Here is a 15572-nt window from a genome sequence, read left to right as displayed (position 1 = left end):
GCATTGCTTCTCGTAAGTTAAAAATGTGGCTATTTAATACGATTGCATACAACGGGCCTGGCAAGTAATTTTTGTATTACTATTTACTTTTTTCTAAATTTCAATTTTCGCCATGGAAAAAATTTATACTTGCCTAATATTTGGATTTCACTATTTTTTTTTTAATTAAAATATTTTATATTACTATATATTAATCATACTAGATACGACTTATGTACTTGCCGTCCTTTTTTTACAAGCAAAGCTTGTTTTTTGTGGGATCTCATACTCTGTTAGCAATATATATTGATAATTGAGATTCTTCTCCGTCTTCTCCTTCCTTTCCAGCTAGAGTGTATGTCTCGTGCTGAAGTTAGCTGCTAAGAGGAAAATGACGTTATTTTTTCTCAGTGCTGCCAACAAATTAAACTCAACGATAAAACCATGGTTGTGAACTATCAAATAAAATCGATGTATTCGATATAACTAATCCGACGACTTGTAAACTGTCAATTGTAATGTAAGGTTATGTATATTTAATACAGTGAGGTTGTTCATTATTATGTTAGTGAATGTGTTTAATTTTTAAAATGATAAATAAATTCGAATAATAATGACATAAGAAATCGACAATTAGTAGATAAATATAACATTATATCTTACAATACAGGATGTTAGTATACTTTGTGGTACTTTGTGAAACTTCGTTTTCAGGTAAATCACGACAAAACATTTCCATTTTCATTCCTGAGGATAGAACTAACTGGATTAAATAATTTGATATTTACAACACTGTGCCTATGAGAAGTATACTTTCAAAATTAATATGCATTGATCATTAACAGGAGTATATTAATTGAGAGAAATTGTTAAGGTATTTCAAAAGGTATTTGAAACTCATATGGTAAACTTTCAGGTATTGAAATTATTAATAAAATGCACGTTACTTTTCTTTTCTTTAAAGCGATATTGATTTCAATTGTCCAAAAGGTTATATCATATATATGAACAATTTTCCAGTAGACAATAAAACTTTCTTTTTACTACGATTAAAGAAAAGTAGATGAATATTTGCTAATCGTTATTCAATATTCAATTATAATATAAAAAAGTATCAAAACTAAATATTTATCCACGCTTCCCTAATTAGATTAGAAAAAAATTATTATTATTTCCAAAAAATTTATCCAAATTTAATTTTTTATAAATATAACATTGAATTTTATAATATAATATGTAATATATTTTTTGGTACTTAGTGAGGTTTTATTTCAGATTAAATTATAATAACGTGTTTATTGTGTCATTGTGAAGGCTTGAGCTGTAATATTAAATAGAAGAAGTCAGAAATGATAGCAGTTTGCCATAGAAGGAGCCATAATGCTAAGTTAATGTTAAAAGTTGAACCTATGAAAAAGGTGGAGGAATTAAAAAATTCGGAAGCAAATTCTTGATAGTGAAAGACTTGCAGGTGATTTTGGGCATAAACTCTTTGAAATATATGTCCATTAAATATTAAATATTTTGATAACATCATCTAGAAATGAAACAATGAAAAGGAGTCATCATTTTAATATTTTCCATGTGATAGAACATATGGTGAATAAATTTAGGAAACTAAAAGCAGTATACCTAAAAAACAGAGGTTTCCATTGCAGTAACTGGTATATATTTTACAGTTTATATTAATCAAATGAATATATTAATGGCACAAGTTTACTAGAGAGAGAGCCATAATGCAAAGTTGATAGTGAGAGTAACACCTAAGAAAAAGGTGGATTTAGAGGTATTTTAACTATTATATTCTTAAAAAACATTATGAAATCCCACAAAAAACAAACCTCGCCTGTAAAAAAAGACGGCAAGTACATAAATCATCCAGCGCAAAGAATATAGTGAAATAATATTTACAATTAAAAAAATTAGTGAAATCCAAATGTTAGGCAAGTATATATTTTTATCATGACAAAAGTTGAAATTTTGAAAATAAATAGTAACACAAAAAAATTACTTACCGGGCCTTTTGTACGTAATGGCATAAAATAGCCACATTTTGAAATTATGAGAAGTAACGCTTGTATTGTAAGATAGCGACTTAGGTATGAACATTACGGGCTCGGCAAGTAACTTTTTTGTGTTACTATTTATTTTCAAAATTTCAACTTTTGTCATGATAAATTATATACTTGCCTAACATTTGGATTTCACAATTTTTTTTAATTGTAAATATTATTTCACTATATTCTTTACGCTGGATGATTTATGTACTTGCCGTCTTTTTTTAACAGGCGAAGTCTGTTTTTTGTGGAATATAACTTACTCCGAGTTGAACACTACTTATAACTATGCGTATAGTAAAAAAAAATTAATCAACTTTTGAGAAACATGTGGTTTTTCATTGAAATAAAATAAATACATATCTCCCAAAAAAACACTAACGTGTAAAAAAAATACGGCAAGTAATCGAAAGTGATTCCATTGAACAAAACAACCTTTAAGACACAAAATTCTGAAACTCAAATGTTACAGTGAACAATTTCCATGTAAAATTATTTCCTTCAAACATCAATATCTTTACAATAAAAAATAATACATTAAAAACGAGATATTGCAAAAAAAAAGAATTGTAGACAAAAATATTTAAAAAAAAGACTATTTACAGTTAAATATTTCAGGTAAGGAAGTAGTTTTTCTGGTTACTTAATAACTATATCTGTCAACATAAAGCATTGATATCGCATAAATTAAGCTAGTAAGTTAACCAACCGGCAATATAAAGCATTGAGATCAAATAAATTCGCCAAGGAAGTCAATTAATCGGTAACATACAGCATTGAAATTGCATAAATTCAGGCAAGTAAATGAATGAGTAATTAATATTTATATCTTTTTTGTATACGTACTACTTGTCGGGACGGGTCAAAATTTGTAGTGTAGAAGATTGTTCAAAATGTAACTGACGTAGAATCAAATATACTATACACTTTTTGACCCGTCCCGGCAAGTACTACGAATACAAATATTATATAATATTTCATTATTCATTCATTTACTTGCCTGAATTTATGTGATTTCAATGCTTTATGCTGCCGATTGATTGACTTGCTTGGCGAATTTATTTGATCTCAATGCTTTATATTGCCGGTTGGTTAACTTACTAGCTTAATTTATGCGATCTCAATGCTTTATGTTGACAGATATATTTATTAAGTAACCAGAAAAACTACTTTCTTATCTGAAATATTTAACTGTAAATAGTCTTTTTTTAAAATATTTTTGTCTACAATTCTTTTTTTTTTCAATATCTCGTTTTTAATGTATTATTTTTTATTGTAAAAATATTGGTGTTTGAAGAAAATATTTTTACCTAGAAATTTTTTACTGTAACATTTGAGTTTCAGAATTTTGTGTCTTGAAGGTTGTTTTATTCAATGGAATCACTTTTGATTATTTGCCGTCTTTATTTTTACACGTTAGTGTTTTTTGGTGGGATAAAAATTCACAGAAATATAAACTTATTGTCAATCCATGGAGGTAACACAATAGCATTATAAGACTGATTTATGCCAAACTGTTTCATCGATAATTTGACTGGTGCAGTAGCCCGCAGTTAGTAACAGTTATTGTGTAATTATTTGATGGGGATTATAGTTAAGAAAAATTTGTAATTTCTATCAGATTTTTATGAGTGACCATTTTAGATACATTTAGAAGGTTTTCTACTAATTCTCATTAAGATTTAAATATTTAGTTTTCTATAACAGCAACACGTACTCATTGGTATTCTTTTCGTTGTAGTTCTCTCTCTCTCCCGAACTCCAAGGTTAACAAATTTTATTATAAGAATTACATACTGAACTGTATATAGCTCAATGCAATTTTAGCATTTATTCTATTCTTGTGAAAGAGATTAATTAGATAAATATATTGAAAATTTATTTGTCATGCAAGATAAGTTTGTGTAAAACTAAATTTACAGAATCTACCATTAAATCTTTTCTCAATTTTAAGTTTTCTATTCGCATTCCGTAGCTTTAGTCTCAAAGTTTACCTGAATAATATATATATATATATATATTAGGGTGTCCATAAAATTGAAAGGTCCCAAGCTTAGCGTAAAGATGATTCCGAATGGTTAAAAAATAAGAGATATGGGGTTTATTTCGATTTTAAATAGGTTTGTGCTGTGCCGCAAAGCAAAAAACTACGTTTATTGAAACATTTTTGCTTATAACTCTTAAATCCTGCATTTTCTGGAAAACTTTCATAAGGACGAACGAAAGCTTATAAAATTCTTTACAATTTATGTTTTATGCATTTTTAGCGTAAATCTAATAGTTATTGAGTTAAAACGCTGTAAATAAGGAAATTTTAAGGCGATGCATTAAGCGACTCAAACACTCATTCAAGTTTATCTTCCAAATTATTAGGAATATGTACTTTTTTGTAAAGATTAAATTTACTCTTTTGACTGTACTGAAGCGCGCTACAAACTCGGTTTCTCAAAATTATAAAAAAAAATTTTCATACAAATTATGAATACTTGTAATTTTGTTGGTCATAATAATATTGAAAATTAGGCCTTCTAGCGCGCTAAGGAAAAGTTCTACCCATGTAGGAATTTTTCATCGGGCCATGCATGGCCCATGACCGGCGAATGTTCGATTATATTGGCCCAGTAGTACTGCCATGCTTGTACCGATCATGGCAATTGATCGGATGATAACCTCGTGCCAATATTATAGACCAGTGCTTACGCAACATCGGCCAATGCTTGCCCATGTGTCAGCCAACATTGGTCTAGTTTCGGCCATTAAATTTGAACCAGGCGAGGGGTAATAGGAGACAGGAGGGTGGGAGAGAGGGGGGGGGGGGTATCTAGGGAATTATATTTAGCACCGTAATTTCTAGTATTTTTTGTATTCACGAAGAGTTTATGAAGGTAGTGTTTGATGGATGACTTAATTAATCTATTTACTTAAAAGGATAATGACAATTTCGATAGTATAATTTCTAAAAATTGAAATTATCCTTTTAATTTCAGTAAATAGATTAATTAAGTTATCTATCAAACACTAACCTTTGTAAAATCTTCGTGAATACAAAAAATACTGGAAAATACGGTGTCAAATTAAATCTCTAGATAACCTCTCTCCCTGCCTCCTACTACCCTTCGCCTAGTGCAAGATTAATGGCCTAAACTGTCCAATCTTCTATTTCGAATTTCGATGATTTTCACATCCCCCATAAGAACAAATATGTATTTCAAAATGTAATAAAATAAAATGTAACATACTTCGGTCAATATTCGCATATTTTTTAACATATTAGAAATTTTTTGTATTATATTTTGGAATATTTATTTTTCCGTGGGGACAAATTATATAATATGTATAATCTACTAATAAAGCTGGTGTCACAATTTAGGTTTTTCTTAAAGAAATATTTATTGATGCTGAAATGGAATAGCAATGCATTTCATTTTACAATCATTGATAGTAACACATTTATTTACTATCATCTTTGCACTTATTATTAATTTAGGGTCTTAACCTTGACAATTGATATAATACCTAAATCTTCCAATGAGGTAGGATAATTCCCTATAGATTCGCGCACCTCTTCTTCATAACCCCCAAAAAATACATCTTCCACTTTAATATCTTTTTCTCTACATTCTTTTCTTATATATATGCTATCTATCTTAAAAACCTTATTTTGTTTTAATATTGTAAAATTATTTGGATATTTAACCTTTAATGTAAATCCGTTTAACTTTATACTAGTAGCCATAGAAAACTTCTTGTTTTCGTGTAATAAAAGATGACCTCCGTTATCCAATGTATATTCGCTTACATATTTTTTCTTCTTCATTAATAATCTGTCACTGCTTTCGATCTCACTCAATCTATTTACAATTTGCGTGAGTGGTTTTTTTGGAGATTTTACTAATTTTTTAAAAATACTAATAAAATTTTCACCCCAAAAAGCGGATATCTCATTTAAGGGCAAACCGGTATACTCGACGTCATCGGCAATATGAATAAGATTATGCATGTTTAAAGTTTGTGAATCATTTCCGTATAACGACGGTAAGAGATGAAAAAATTTACGCAGCAAATCTTTGGCATATGGAACATATACTTTAATAGATTCTCTGTTATTTAATATACGACATGCTACAAATAGTAGCATAAAATGGTCGTAAAAGTTTTGTTTCAGAATATTTTGTAAAACAATTGGACCGCAGTAATGTAAAAAAAATCGAAATTGGGTGGCTTTCCATTGTTTAATGAAATCTAAGTTAAATTGAGTTCGTTGAAATTCACATGGAACGCTTTCTGATAATGATTTTAAGCGATTTCTTAATCGTTGCACATCATTAAGCTTTATTTTTGCGATGCTCCCTCTTGAAATCCATTTGTCAATTAGGAATTTCATAACCCCCGCATAAAAAAGATGCATAGGGTCAATTATCATGGAACTCACCATATTAAAATTAGATAGGACCAAAAGTGGCGAAGTTACACCATTATGGTGATGCTCTATTTGTCGTTTTTCATGAAATGATTCATTCGTTCGTAATTCGCAATCAATTTCCGGATAAATTCTTTTGTGTTTCTTTTTCTTATCATTTATGCATAACGAATTTGATGTCACCGACACTCCTTTAATGGCACACCTTTCACATGCGTAGAAGCCTCCCGGATATTTACAGCATTTTAAAAATGCACGAGCAGGCGAATCGGCAATAAGGGCAATTATTGAAAATTTATATATTTTGTTATGCAAAAGGATTCCATTTTTTGTCAATTCGTTGGATTCTTGAATAAAATCATGCAAGAAATCTGTAGCGCTATTTGGCTTTGAATCCCCGCAAAATATAGCACTTACAAATGGCTTCGATTCATATTTTAAATTATGCACTTTAATTAAAATTGGCCAAACTTCCATCTGTGAGTTATTAAACAATTGCATTCCATCAACATGAACCATTACACGAATTGTTCCGTTAATGTATTCAGCTGGAATGGTTTTTTTTAATCCATTATAGATACCTAAATATACGTATCTCCCTGTCGTACCTCTTGCGTCTATCATTTCTTTTAATGGCCGACAATGCACAGTTCCAAATAGTTTTTGTGCTGTCTTCGGTAAAGTTGAAAAATGATTATTTTCATTTCTTAATAATGTTAGTAACTCTGTTACTACGTTTAAACGTAACGTGGTAATATTTTTTAAACCCCATGATCTCAACTTATCCACAAAATGGTTGATACCTTTCGATGAATCGCTATACCAAATATCATACAAAAAAAGAGTTTGGTAAAAATACTAAAAGTTATTTTTATATAAAAATAAGTATGAGAAAGAAAGCGTGTAAAAATTTTACTAACCCTTTTACTATTCCAATATTATTTGTACTGACGCAACACAACTCTTCGTTGCAATCTGAATTGTCAATTTCCATACAATTATTTGCAATATCTAGATTATCTAGGTTATTATCCACATTTACGGAATCAGTCATCTGAGAGTTATCAATATTTTCGATAATGTTAATGTTATTTCTCTTTTCTACCCTATCAACAGTCGCAACAGGTTTGCCATCCTGCGTTTGCCTATTATTCAATATTTCGTAGTTTTCTTTACTCAATTTACGATATTTTTTAACTTTATAATATCCTTGTGACATTATAAAATCAATTTAGCGGTTTGGCAACAGCAATGTAAATTAATCGTGACTTCAGGTTCAAGTCACTTCAGAAGAAACTACAAAACAGAGGCTACAAACTTCATTGTCATTACTATCCCAGCGTTAACAGTGCCCTCTTTGGAATCTATGTTAAATGCAAACTAAATTGTTTACGCGTGTTTAAATGTATTTATAGGGAATGCTGACGTCATTATTTGGCTCTGTGTTTAATATGTTTAATAAAATTGAAATTTGTTAGCTGTCATGCTGTGAAATTTCAACAAATTTATTATATTTATTCGTCTTTCATTTACGATTTCGTATCTTAACACGTTCGCGCCGGCGCGGGTCACCGGTGACCCACACTAAACTGTCTCATCGGGCGGCGCCGGTCACCGGTGGCCCACACTAAACTGTCTCATCGGGCGGCGCGGGTCACCGGTGACCCACACTAAACTGTCATTAAAAACATTTATTTTTAATAATAATTATAATCAAAAATGTATCAGAACTATAAGTTTTGTTCAATAACAAACATAATAATACAGTATTATACAAAAAATTCAAATACGGTTAAAATAACATAAAATCTAATATTGTTTTATTTATAACTGCATTATTTATTGTTTTTTGTGTAATTTGTTAAAACATTCCAAGCAAAGTGCTGGCTGTCCCTCACAAAGTCCACAATACGTCTTAACCCTTTTAGTATTGTTAGTTGCATAAGCTCTGCCCTTTTTATTAGACATATTTTTATAGCATTCCTTGCAGCGTTTACGGGTGTCTCTTGCCGATCCTTTATATGATTGAAGAACGTGTTTATGTGACGGTATATGACGGCATATTTGTTCATTGGACAAAAGATTATCGATAATAATTTCCCTAAATCTTAACATAGTCATATTTTTAGTGCCCCATCTTTTATGAATATACCACGCATTCACGAGGGAAGTTCCGCATATTAATTGTATTATTATTTTTCGGTACCACTTAATGGTTTTTCGTAAACAACTGTAGTACGCCGATAGTTGATCTGATAAATCGACACCTTTTTTTGCAATATTGTAGTCAAACACAGCATCGGGCTTTACTCGGTCATTTATTCCTTGCACAAATTTACACTGGTGATTCTTTGAGGTAGTTAACATGCAAACTGGTCTTTTGTCCGTCCATTTCAAAAATTTTACACCACTACGATTTTCAAAGCTTATCATTTCACCACGTTTTTGTTTTGTTTTTGCCTGCGGTGGTAGACTTTTCCTGTTTATTTTTACAGTACCACAAAAAAATGTATTTTTCTCTAAAAGCTCTTCACCCAAAGGGACACTTGTATAATAATTATCAATAAATAGTGTGCGGCCCTCAAATAATAAGCCACTTAATAATCTCATTACTACGTCATGGGGATGTGATTTTTCAATGATCTGTCCATTTTTCCCAGCATAAATTTGGAAATTATAAGTGTAGCCTTCAGGTAAACACAATTTGTATGCTTTTACGCCATACTTATGTCGCTTGCCTGGGATGTATTGGCGAAAGCCTAGACGTCCTCTCCAGGGGACCATACTTTCATCGATAACAATATTTTTGCCTGGTTTTATAGAACTCTTGAAATTATCTACAATTGCTTCAATAATATTTCGAATTTTATGCAACCGATCTTCAGTTCTGGCTGTGGTATCGTCCGAAAAATGTAAAAACTTAAGAATAGATAGAAAACGGTCACGTGTCATTGCCTTTTTTATGCGTGTGTTCGCATACATATCGTTGTTTGACCAATACAATCTAATTTCTGGCAATTGCACAATACCCATAATAAGCAATATGCCAAAAAAAGTATTCATTTCATCTCTTGTAATAGACTGCCAGCCCTGCTGGTGTATTCTACTGCTAGATGAAGAATTATTTATACTTTGAGTAGCATATTTATTTGTTTCATCAACTATAGTCTCTAGTATGTAATCCGTGAAGAATAGTTTGTATAAGGCAAAAGGGTCATTACAGTCAATATTTTTATGTAAAAATTCCTCTTCTTTCGAATACTCATTTATTAATACGGTTCTTTCTTTTACTTCCTGCCATTCTTCATCGTGATCCTCGTTCTCTGATTTAGAAATCAAATATTCTTCCTCCGTGGAACACTCGTTCTCTTCATTGATAAAATTAACAAAATCCTCGTCTGAAGAGGAAGAAACTATTCGTAATCTTGCCACTTTTCTTTTCTTGCTTCTAATTATAGATTCATCCGAATCACTTATTTCCATATCCATGTTATCCATTTTTTATAAGGGTAAAAATTAAAAAAACATTCTAATCACCTTTCTAATTATATTTACTGTCGGAAATTTGTGGTCAGAATGAAAAAAACGGCACGAGTTACAAAACTTGCACAATAAGATCTCACTGTACTGCAGAGCAACAAACAAGGCGTATGCAGGTCTGAATAGGCAATAATCACGCGCCGCCAGATGAAGCGCGATGTTCATTTCAGCGCCGCCTCATAACAAAACAAACGAAAATCGGCCCCGGCGTGAACGTGTTAAATAATGGGATTATAAAAAAGCACCCAGGTAAATAATTGTTACCTATTCATTTTTCGAGTCACAAATTAATTTCCACAAAAAATATATACATGCAACATAAAATCATTATATAGTTTTTGATGTTCAAATACTGCAAAAAAATCTATGCTACGTAAAATTAATGTATGTAATTAAAAAAACGCGTTTAAATGAAACGGGATAACATAGAATATAATAGAATAATCTTTTATTCATTCATGACTAAAACTGATTCCACTTAAAATCCAAAGCACCTCTTATATAATACTTAATGTACTACACATTATACATTGTGAGCATTGCGGTCATTTAATGGAACACACATGTATTTAGTACTCCTACAATTTCATTGATTTTGCCTCCAAAACTATGACATTTTTGAGATTTTGGCAATATACTTCATTGTAACCAATTTCAAAAGTAAGATTGATGTTGGTTAGGTTCACTATATCCATCAAATTTCGATGTAGAGTATTCTACTTATCGAATATAGATACTTTCATGTTGAACAATATCGACCAACTCATTTGTTAGTTTAATAGCAAAGATTCTTAAGACTGCATATTTGAGTATACAATAAAATGAATAATTCAGTCATTAAGGCAAATAAGAATTATTCTATTGTATCATTCGGCCAAAATTTAGTGGATTTAGTACCATCCTCGTGGACTTTTGAGAAAGATGGAAAAAACTTCTGTTATTATCCACCTAAAAATAAATATAAAAATATAGAAAGATGGACTGCAGAAAACTTACCATACAAAAAAACATGGAAAGCATTCGAGGTGCAAATACTTTCTCGTACAAGTACGTAAACGTTTTAATTATAGTTATTTCTTATATATTGTATTAGATTCATCCCTTGATTTCGTTATTCCCCCTTGAATCATTTTCATGAGTATGATGTTAACCTTAAAAAAATACAAGCTCGGAAAATAAGTTATTTTAAATTATTTTTTTCTTTGGTATCGAGGATAAAAATTTTAATTCAACTTAATCATTGTTATGTTTTCCAAATTTATCAGATATATTTTTATAATTATTATTAATTTTTTGGATAGAAACATTAAAAAAAGGAAAAGAACGTTTGACACGTTCGTTTAAAACGCAAGAGATCGAAAGTGCTAGTAGCTGTATGTCATCATTCAGGACAGAAACACAAGTTCCAAATACATGTGACGATGACATAAGATCTGTTTTGAGTACTATAAAGCCTATGACGAACATGATATGTAAATATATTATACATAAAATTCCAATTTATAAAATAATGACCATTGATTGTATTTGGTATATATTAGATTATTAATTTAATTTATAATCTAACAATCACACATTCAAAAATATATAGATAAGACAAATCTACCTTCTACTCTTGAAGATACGTTTTTACTAGATGAACCTTGCATCGAAAGGCAAATTTCAGAATTAGATGAAGCAAATATAACAGAAGGTTAGTCAATTTCATTAAATAATCAAGAATCGTTCTGCATCATAAATTAATAACAAAATATATAAGAGCCATGGAGACATCTGTGTAAGTGACATGTACCAGAATATGTCTTTTTATTGAATTAAACATCTATTTTTTTTTAAATAGGATAGTTTTGTCCTTACTATATGTATATAATTAAAATAGAATTAGCAGATTCTCTTAATGACGGTTGTTTGATATTTTTCAGTGATAACTAAAGATTATTTTGATGAAAAAATTAATGAACTGCGCCAATATGTTGAAAGAAATATTCAAAATGTGAAGCGAAGTCTTCAATACGATTTTAACAATAAAATTAATGAAATAAAATCCCAAATTACCGTTTCCTTGGCTTCACCCCATGTAACGATAGACCAGTTCAAGGCAAATTTAGGGGTTGAATTGCCAATTACCGATTTATAGGAATTCAAAAAATTTGATGAATCGCTAAAAAATATAGAAAATAAGAAAGATTTTGTAATAATAACTATCAAAAAAGCCTTATAAACTACTTTAGAAAAAATTTATGTTCTTGCACTCATGTCAATGGGTAAAATTTTGTATTTAATAATACACTTTTCGTTACAGATTACCTTTTACAAAACTTCTATTTATGGTATAGTTGAAGTAAATAAATGTATTAACAAATTAATGTCTACAACCACCACAAAAGAAGTGGAAGTGCATTATTCAGGAAGGGGCCGAAAAATAAATGGCAAAGGAAAATTAAATTTTAGTGAAACAAATACATTTACTTGTATTCATGGTAATTTGATAGTAATATAAAATTAAAAGTAAAACTCAAATTGTAAAAGTGAATAACCATTCTACTAATTTTGAATTATTTATGAAATATAGGCGAACTTAATTATACTCAACAATTCAATTTTTGATATATTTATATTTGTCAATATTTTAGCGCAGGAAAATTTGTATCAATGATAATTTTTTATATGGCTGTTAAATTCATAAAAGAATACCATATTTAAATAAAGTAAAACTTGGTACAAATTTTTTGATGGTGTCTAACCAGTTTGTAGAGCGTTTTGAATGTTGATTGCAATTATTATTAATATTGTGTTACTAATTTGATGTATGTACATTTACAGAGGCAATAATGGCTAAATTCGGTGACAGTATTGGTGTTGAGTCAATTTCTCGAAAGGTTGGCAAATGGCTTGCTGGTGTTTGTGATCGAAATGGAGGAAGACAAAATAGAAGAAATATTAATGAAGAAAATTTGTTGTCCTGTTAAAACTTTTAATTTTTCTTAAAATAAATCGTTAACAAGAAAAGTAATGATTATTTTTGAATTCAATTATAATAACAGAAGCGCTAGTGTCTCGTGGCTAGTAATTTTAAAAAGTTGGGGTACACACATTGCTATCTTTTGCATGAAGAGATTAAAATTTGTTAATGAAAACAACAGATCGCACTTATCAGAAGATTAGAAAAAAAAATAAATTTTTTATAAATTAGTTGATTTCCATAGTTGTTGGTACTTTTTTAAAATTATTTTGATCATTTAATTGAAAAGATAACGATTAAAAAAATGATCTAGTAGCAAACAGAATTACATAAAAAACATTAAAAATATTTAAAAAATACTACTTTCAATGGGTTCCTAGCATCATATATTGCAGTAAATTCGGTAATCTAATCTTACTAACCATATACCACAATAAAATAAGACAACTTTCTTGATTGTTGACTTATAACATTGGCGCAGGTTTAACAGACTATGCTTGTCGAACTTTCATGCCTGCAGTTATTTGAATCAGTATTAGCATGTATAATCCAAAAATTACTGTTTTATTGAGTAATAACTGCCAATCTATGGTCGAAGATCGGCACGAAATTGGCAATCAATGCTTAATTAAGCAACGGTTGTGAATTAATGACCGAGGATCGGTACGAGATTGGCAGTCATTGTTAGCTGAGCATTAGTTGCCAATCGATAGCCAAGCATCGGCATAAGAACTGTTATCAATTTTTCCCGATAAACAGTTAACAATCGTTGGCCAAGTATTGGCTCAATCCTAACAAACAATTGTCAGACGCAAGCATTGGCCCGATTATTGTACCGATGAACGGACCAATCGTCACGATTGGCAACTCCTACATGGGTATGACTAATTTGAGACCAAAAAGAAACAAATATACCTAAAAATGTGGAAGATTTTTTTGAAAAACTAAATTAGCTATTGAAAGACAAGTTTTACACTATTTTACGGACGGAGAAGTTTCACAGTGCGTTAGACAAGGACAAGCCTATTAGCTCTCTTCGCTTCAGAAGGGGTACCCACTCTCTCCCCACCATTTCCCGCTAAACAAACCATCTCTCCTACACACAGCAAGGTGTCTGGCTAACGCTGCCTGTCGGTGTGAATCCGTAGCGGAATGGAAGAACAAATAATTATTTGTAGATTTCAGGGTTAGGTTTTCGTATATCCGGCGTTGTACCGCTCTTCCATATCATTTCGGGAGGCTACAGTAAAATTTTCAAAGTATTTTGTCATCTACAAGTCTCAAAAAACTTGAATTAGTTGATTGAAGCGTGACTCGTAGCAGCCGACGCTGATCACTAAGTTGTGTAGCGCATCAGCGTTGGCTGATACGAGTCACGCTTCAATCAACTAATTCAAGTTTTTTGAGACTTGTAGATTACAAAATACTTTGAAAATTTTACTGTAGCCTCCCGAAATGATATGGAAGAGCGGTACAACGCCGGATATACGAAAACCTAACCCTGAAATCTACAAATAATTATTTGTTCTTCCATTCCGCTACGGATTCACACCGACAGGCAGCGTTAGCCAGACACCTTGCTGTGTGTAGGAGAGATGGTTTGTTTAGCGGGAAATGGTGGGGAGAGAGTGGGTACCCCTTCTGAAGCGAAGAGAGCTAATAGGCTTGTCCTTGTCTAACGCACTGTGAAACTTCTCCGTCCGTAAAATAGTGTAAAACTTGTCTTTCAATAGCTAATTTAGTTTTTCAAAAAAATCTTCCACATTTTTAGGTATATTTGTTTCTTCTTGGTCTCAAATTAGTCATAGAACTTTTCCTTAGCGCGCTAGAAGGCCTAATTTTCAATATTATTATGACCAACAAAATTACAAGTATTCATAATTTGTATGAAAATTTTTTTTTATAATTTTGAGAAACCGAGTTTGTAGCGCGCTTCAGTACAGTCAAAAGAGTAAATTTAATCTCTACAAAAAAGTACATATTCCTAATAATTTGGAAGATAAACTTGAATGAGTGTTTGAGTCGCTCAATGCATCCCCTTAAGCAAAACTCTAACAAAGTTGAATTTTTGTTCGTAAATTTTTATTTTTTTATCTCCAATATATAGGGTGTTTTACGCAAGACGTCCTAGAGCATGGATATAAAATAACGTGTATCTCTTTAACTATAAGAAATATTCAATTTTTACATAGGACATTTTCGAAGCCTCTTGTTATTTGCTTTCCAAAAGGTCATATGAAACCATTGAATATTTCTTATTTTTAAAGCGATATACGTCACGTATGTATCCATGCACTGCGACGTCCTACTTAAAATATCCTGTATATGAAAGATAAAAAAATATAAATTTACGAGAAGAAATTCAACTTTGTTATAGTTTTGCTTGAAATTTCCATTTTTACAGCGTTTTAACTCAATAAGTATTAGATTTACGCTAAAAATGCATAAAACATAAATTGTAAAGAATTTTATAAGCTTTCATTCGTCCTTATGAAAGTTTTCCAAAAAATGCAGGATTTAAGAGTTATAAGCAAAAATGTTTCAATAAACGTAGTTTTTCGATTTGCGGCTCAGCACAAACCTATTTAAAATCGAAATAAACTCCATATCTCTT

General features: G+C 30.7%; 1 protein-coding gene across 1 annotated transcript in view; it reads left to right on the top strand.

Moving 5' to 3' along the window:
• The window catches only part of LOC136773839 (arylsulfatase B-like), a 316178-nt gene that overhangs the window by 11981 nt on the left and 288625 nt on the right, over nt 1-15572 (top strand). The window lies entirely within an intron of this gene.

Source organism: Prorops nasuta, unplaced genomic scaffold (assembly GCF_024137725.1).
Source record: "Prorops nasuta isolate Cenicafe-Biocafe unplaced genomic scaffold, Cenicafe_Pnas_1.2 PNAS00001, whole genome shotgun sequence".
In the NCBI taxonomy this organism is placed as follows: domain Eukaryota; kingdom Metazoa; phylum Arthropoda; class Insecta; order Hymenoptera; family Bethylidae; genus Prorops; species Prorops nasuta.
The sequence above is the reverse complement of the archived record's forward strand: the minus strand, read 5'-3'. Positions and strand labels throughout refer to the sequence as shown.